The following is a 7,806-nucleotide window of genomic DNA, read 5'->3' as shown; positions in this document are numbered from 1 at the left end:
ATATATATATATATATATATACATATATACACACGCGCACACACACACATATAGTAAGTCAGAAAAACAAGACAGTGATAGAGAAAAGAAGAGGAAGAATTTTAAAATGGTGTAGAATAAGGAATCAACAGAGACGAAACATAACTTGAGAGAGGAGTAACGTCGGTATGAGAGAGAGAAAGAGAGAGAGGAGGGATGTTGGGAGAGGAATCTTTCAGAGAAGAAACTTAGAAATGGACAACTTTAAAAGTGAACATCAATAACTTTTTGTATATAAAAACCATATTTAAATTACTTTGGGAATTGAACTGTTTTGATCGAAGAATTTTGATTTGGTTGTTTTTAAACACAGAAACAAAACGCTTCTATACATGAAACAGACGTCCTTACATACAAACAACATATATACCTTACATTCATGCTACACGCGTATATATGTGTGTGAGCGTTAGTGTGTGCGCGTGTCATTAACAAAACAATGAATATTAGTTTAACTTACAATGTTTTACTATTTATAAGGCGCTCTATCCTTCATGACAACATTTCCCAGAAAACTGGGTTGTGTCTTACAGACACAGGGTAAGAATTCGTGTTGCAAGAAAGGGAAAAGCCAGATAATGTAGGGCCTCGTGAAATGAACCACAAGCTGCTTTGTAGAAATACAAACCTGCTTCGCAATATTACTTTTTATTTGTATCAAGTGTTAATAAAATAGTAACTTCTAAACGATGACTTTGGCTTGATGAGACACAACTGTGTCGAAACAGCGGGTTGTCTCAGAGTCTCCATCACTCTAATGAATCGAGTCTGTTATGAATACACATTCGTCTGAAAAGAGAGGTTTCCTCCTATGACGAAGCACGATTGTGATTGGCATACTCTTACGGGAGTCTGCTAGAACGTATCAAAAATTGTATGCACTCTTTACGAAGAATATGACGTTTTATAAAGACTTTGGCCATGATTAAAATTGAGTGACACTGCACGAATTTGAATGGAACAAAATTGCGACGATTGTATACCAACCTTTACGTCCTTCACCAGTCCTACAGTATTTCATTAGTTTGAAGCCAACAATTATATAATAAGCTCTAATATGACAGGCTTTGGTCATGTTGATTGATAAGAAGAGGCACATATATTCTTTTGATGCTGAGGTTTTGCAACATATTCTTGAAATTATGTTTATAAATAAGAAAACATACGGCTACATATTTTTACGCACCAAAGTAGATTGGTTAATCTCTCTTTTGTTAGGTCTTCGCTTTTAAAGTCAATTCTTTAAGATCCAAGTAGTAGCATGTTAAATTCCTCACAGCTCAGTTAGATGGTTGTGTTAATGAAGATAGCGTGATGTTTTGCCTTGATAATTTCCATCCCAGAGGGGAGAAATCCACAATAGTAAGTTGTTCGTAAAGCAGAAATGCGTTGGAAGACTGTGTTTGAAAAGATTTGCTGCTGGGCTTTGATTCAACCGTCAGAGATAAGGTTTTATGCGCAAGTTTCAGAGTTACATCCTTTAACTTAGTAAAATCTGTTTCTTTTAAAATCACAATCAAAGCGGCTGGTGCGGTCACAAGTTATGTCCATCGTAGACAACATTAATCGAAGAAGAATTCACACGAAATTTGAAGCATGGTTCTAGCTTTTTTTTTTAGATTCCCTAAACAGCTCTCAAAATCATCAGAAAATGTTTCTAAGTTTCCTTCGTTTTGTTTGACTTCATAATTTTTGATTCGAACCCCAGGAAAAACTTTCGTCCCCAATTTAAGGTTTGAAAGGGGAAAATTTCTTCGTTAACAAGACGGCTTTATTCTTGAAAATTAAAACTATATGGTCAAATTTTGAAATAACATTGTCCTTTTCCTAAAAGTGCCAGATTTAAATATTGCAGAGGTTGCGTAAAATCTGTAAAAGAATATCAGATACTGTACCCATGGGAGATCTTCTGATTGTGGGTAAATTGTTTTCTTTTTTTTTTTCCATTCGAAATCAATGATTGATTCTTTAAGAGTAACGAGCTTATTCAATAATTCAATAACTTGCTACTTGATAGCCATCTTACAATACAATAAAACGAAATCTTATTTGAGTTCTCTTTAAGTTTCACTCCTCGCTAAAAAATCTAAATTTACTATGTCTTTTGCACATGTCCCAATGAAATTCATAGCTTCTGAAACAATTTATGGCATCATTCAGCTGGAAGTGTTTGCTTACTAATTACCCACACCGGGTCACATGATGAACAATGATATATATTCTGTGCAGTTGTGAGTTCGTTGTCAAGAGTCCACTCAAGTATTTACTAATGCTTCGTCAAGTGTATTGTTTTCAACATCTTTTCTAGATTCCTTTAAGTTTATCAAGTTCAACAATTCTTTTATATTTCTATTGATTGTAACAGTAAACAAATATAGCGAGTAGTATAATATATATCTGTAGATTCAATGATAGCTTAATGCAATACAGTTTTTCGGATAAGTCTGCAGCAGACACGTGATTGTACAACTAATATTAGAAATACGCCTATCAATTTTATACATCTTTACGGACTTCCGTGCCATTTCTGTCTATCGAGTTTTACTCACAAGACTAGTGTTCACTTGAGATTGTTAAAGACACCCGTAGTTGCCAAGTTGTGGGATCAAACCAGGCAGCTGATGATTGCGAAGAGGACTCCTTAACCACTAAACCATGTTTATGTCACATATGAAAGGGTATGGACTCACATGCATGAGGCACCCATTGTGATACATCCCATTAGCTTGTAACCAGGCCTTGAGAATACCACGAAACACTGAAAGCATAATCTCTCTGGAGCAAATTGTGAAAGTAGAAACAGTCTTACTCTCTTAAAGACATACTCAGAGAGAAATAGAGGGTTCGAATATAAAAAAAAAAACTCATGAAACATTCGTCAACTAAATTTAACTATGCTTCTGCTGCTGACTGTACATACAGAAGGAAAGCATTATCAAATTTAAAAGAATTTGAACCCTGAGCAAGCATAGATGTTACATAATACCACATGGTATTTTGTTCGCTACTCTACATTCCACCAGTCTCCAACCTCTTCGTAATTCTTTCTCCAATAACCACAAAGGTGGAAATTTGGACAGTGGGAATAATGAGGGTGACATGAGATCGGTCAGATACAAGGAAAAGGGGTCTCTTTAGAAACAATGGAAAAGAGAGAGAAATGAGTCAACCTGTCCTGTGGAGTTTCGTCTGTAGGTGTAGGCACAATGTAATTAATTTAAAGAAAGAGATAAGGAATAATTCGGTTGAAACTAGACACTGAAATGGCAGAACCATTAACATCGTTTATTTCGACACATTATGTTGAGACTGAAAGAAAACAAAATCGACTACTATACAGGTGCAGGCGTGGTTGTGTGGTAAGAATTTTGCTTCCCAACAACATAGTTCCTAGTTCAGTTCTTCTGTGTGGCACCTTGTGCAAGTGTCTTTTCCTATAGCCTCGGGCCGACCAAAAGCCCTACGAGTAGATTTGGTAGATGGAAACTGAAAGAAACCCGTCGTACATATACAGGGTGCCCACAAAGTCTGGGTACACGGAGATTAACACATACTTTAAGAAATTATTATTTCTTATATTTATGTTATGATTTTCTTTACTCCATGTACCCAGACTTTGTGGTCACCCTGTATATATATATATATATTCATATGTGAGTGTGTCCTTGTGTCTATTTTTCCTCACCACCGCTCGACAACCGGTGTCGGTGGGTTTACATCCCCGTAACGTAGCAGTTCTGCAAAAGATACCGATAAAATAAGTACCGGACTTTAAAACAATAAGTACTGGGGCTGATTCATTCGATACGTTAGGCTGTAGGCATGCGATGCCCCAGTGTGGCCGCAGTCTAATGACTGAAGCAAGTAAAAGATATTTGGAATTTGAACGTAAAACGGTGAAACTAAATAAGTTATTTTGCCCGTCGCTCAAATAAAATGAGAACGACTAAAGAAACGAAAATCGTAGATTGGTATAAACCTCAAGGATTTTGTTTTGTTTCTTATTGTTTGAAATGGAAGAGAAATAAGTTTTAACTTGGATAAAGTAAAATCGTTAAAATAACATCAACGTTAACATAAGAATAGCTATAAAGAACGAAGACAAAATATAAATGTAGACGAAAAACAACCGTAAAGATAACGATAAAACAGCCAAAACTACAAGGAGAATAACTTTCACAAGACATACATAGTACAACACATACACAATAATAATAGTAATAATAATAATAATAATAATAATAGTAATGATAATAATAGTAATAATAACAATAGTAATAATAATAATAATTTCTAAATTACAGACTGGCAAACAAATTAAAAGCAAAAAAAAAAGAAAATATATTGCTTCCAATAAAATACTACGGTTTGTTTTTATATGACTAAAAATTTTTTCGAAGAACTTCTAGTTCTCCAATTCTTTCGAATCAATGAGGTAAAAATTTCAGAAAAAAAATAAAAATAGAAAAATAGATGAAAACAAGAAGAGATAAATAAATAAATAAATAAATAAATAAAAGATGAGTTTGCAATAAAATAAAATCGAAAGTACGAGAACGTAAAATGAAATAAACACAAAAAATCAAAAATGGAATCAATGAAAGATAAGAAAAAAAAATTAAATGAAATAATTTAAAAAAAAAATTAAAGCAATTTTTCAAACAAAAAAAAAATGAGAGAAAATATAAAGAAATATATGCTCAACCGCCTCACGAACACAAATTAAAAACCAGAATAAAAATGGTAGATTACGAATAACCCCCAGCCCTCCGATAGTCCTCCTTCGTCCACCCAAAATAACAAGAACTAAGCGAATTTTGTTTGTTTTTAGCATTAAATCAAATTATATCTGTTGTTAATTTCTGTATAATTGTATATTGTAGCTCCGACTTTGGCATCGATCTGCTACCAACATTTCCCATAGAACTAAAACCAACAAAACCACCATCGGAACCACAGCAGCAGCAACAGTGGCAGTAACACCATCACCACCACCACCTTCACCATCTCTATTGCTATATACACGTATATACTGATTTCCAGACACTGATGATCCGGAACTTGTTATAATTCGCATTAATTTACAAGAAGGAATTTCAAATTCTTGCAGCCACCAGACCAGTTTACTCGGCTGCCCAGTTTCACAGCACCTTACACTGAAGAGAATTAATAATAAACTCTTGTCATTTATATTAATCTACAGGTACCTGTATTTCCTTTAATTATTTGGTAAGTTTCAGAATTGTTTAACTTAGAGGTGACTACCACTGGCTCCGGAACTAAATACTTAGGAACTGTTACTGAGTTTTTTTTCCCAGTTTTCGCTAATGATGGTAAAAAAAAATCATCTTTATTCTTTGGCTTACTGTTTTGCACAGCTCAACCCAACCTTTCCCAAAGATTTTCGATGAGATTTAGGTTGGGCGACTGCGCTGGCCACTGCATCAAACCAAACTCTCTGAAACCTAATGTAATCTCTGACTGGGTGCGAGTTGTGTTTCGGGTCGTTGTCATGCTCGCAAGTCCAAGATCGGCCCAAATGCTTTCGGGCGTATGGAAGCATAAACTCATCCAATATTTCTAGATATGACTTACTATCCATAATGCCCTTGACTCGGATTATAGGACCGACGCCTTTTCCAGACATGCACCCCCACACCATCACACTTCCACCACCGTGCTTAATTGCTGGTTGGATAATTCTGGATGATATTCTTCGCCTATACGCCTTCTTACATACTTCCTGCCATCACTGCCAAACAAATTGAACTTTGACTCGTCTTACCACAACACATTCGACTAATCTCCCGGACTCCAATTCAAATTCTCTTTTGCGAACTGTATTCGGACACGTCGATTTTTTAAAGAAATGTATGGCTTTTTGCAAGAGACTCTTCCTAGAAGTCCAAATTCTTCGAGATGGTTTTTATGGTAGACATTCCAAAGGTAAGTTCATATTTTTGCCGAATCTCTTTAAAACTGTCAACAGCGCTCATTTCTCGTTTTTTCAGGGACAGTCTTTGAATGTATCTATCTATTCTTTCCGTTGTTTTTCTTGGTTGCCCAGGTCGAGAGCTGTCTTTATAATCATTAGTTTCTTTATAAAGATGGACATCATCGTGGACGGCTGTTTTAGAGCATCCAATTTCATTTGAAATAGCTTTATATGACCATTTCAGCCTACTGAGCTGAGCGATCCTCGCTCTGGTTTCTGTTAAGTTTTTTCTCTTACCCATCACAACTAATAAGTAACTTAAAAGTTTTAACATCATGCAAATTACCCTACTTTTATATTAGTCAATAAGGCAGAAGAAAAAATGAAATTTTTGCAAATCGTTTTAAAATGAAGTGGAGATGTAAATTACGCAAAATAAAGTTTATTTTTAATTTAAAATTAACATGTTGATGTTATGCTGTAAGGTTGTACATCATATTAAAGCACCTGAAATTTTCTTTATTTTGATATATATCTAAATTCAAAATTTACAAATTGAATATATAAAAAATGCCATTTTGACATTGGTATACTAGAGTTTTTAAATAAAATGGCGCCACTGTAATACATACATACATATATATATATATATATATATATAAAGCGAGTAGCCACGTCAAAGTGGCAGTTGAATGTTACTAGTTTAACCCCAGGAAGATTCTCCGCCAGCTGACTTTAGGTGGTACGTTCTGCACACTTTATATACAATACATCGCTAGTATACTGTTTAGTGTATATAAGTGTATGGATATATATATGTATGTATGTGTATATATGTATGTATGTATGTGTGTGTGTGTATATATATATAGGTAAGTCATAGGCAAGAGGGACAACTCACATCACAACCCTTTCCCGGAGTGACATACATCATAGATACATACATACATACCCTGGTGTTGATGTCGATATTCCAATGAAAACCTTGGATCTAGGTTAGTAACCGGCTCTTTTTCTAATGGCAAGAAAGCTTGAAATAAAACTGGACAGTGACATACATACATACATACATACATACATACATGCATGTGCATATATACAATTTTTCCTTGTTTTGCCATGGTCTCGGTCAAATTTTAGTATGAAAACCTTTGGAAAACATCCGCCATGACCTTCCCTTACGAAACTTTGCTCTACGGTCTCACAGTACCATAATATATATTACAACGGTACCAGTAGTAGCACCATAACTACCAGCTACTACCACTGCTGCTGCTGCTACTGCTGCTGCTGCTTCTACTGCTGCTGCCGCCGCTATTTCTCAGCATGTTTTTCTGTTATCAACACCTCGAACTCCAATATCAATCCAACCGTTAACAGAAATGAGGAAGAGTCAGGGTTGGTCATGTGATAAATCTAAAATTTCATATTGGGAACTGTAATCCAAACTACACGCAAGGACGGGATGGTCATGGCTGGAATGCCTTTCGTCATAGGTTTTTCTTCTTCATCAGCCAAGAGTCTTAGGGCTAAATAACAGCAACGACAATAACATGGCCATTATCTCGTACACTAACAGCAGTATAAATACCAACAATCACTTCCATCATGACCTTGCCACCCGGCCATCACCACCACCGCCATCAGCAGCAGCCCTAACACATTAGAACCATCCCTGGCGCCGCTGCCGCCGGCGACACCTCTCCTGCTATTACCGCAACAAGCATCATAAAATTCACCACCACTACCACCACCACCACCACCATAACCGCCGGCACCGAAACCGCCATCACCACCGCTACAACAACCACCAGCAAGACCATCACCACCAC

The 7,806-nt window shown here is 35.9% G+C and overlaps 1 long non-coding RNA gene across 1 annotated transcript in view; it reads left to right on the top strand.

Moving 5' to 3' along the window:
• Window positions 1-7,806, top strand: part of LOC128248656 (uncharacterized) — a 67,346-nt gene that overhangs the window by 53,859 nt on the left and 5,681 nt on the right. Inside the window, exon 2 of the long non-coding RNA XR_008264813.1 lies at window positions 4,923-5,985. This is a non-coding gene — a long non-coding RNA (uncharacterized LOC128248656). The remainder of the gene's footprint in view (window positions 1-4,922; window positions 5,986-7,806) is intronic.

Source organism: Octopus bimaculoides, chromosome 9, assembly GCF_001194135.2.
Source record: "Octopus bimaculoides isolate UCB-OBI-ISO-001 chromosome 9, ASM119413v2, whole genome shotgun sequence".
NCBI classification, from domain to species: Eukaryota; Metazoa; Mollusca; class Cephalopoda; order Octopoda; family Octopodidae; genus Octopus; species Octopus bimaculoides.
Note: the sequence above shows the minus strand (reverse complement) of the source record. Positions and strands in the feature narration are given on the sequence as shown.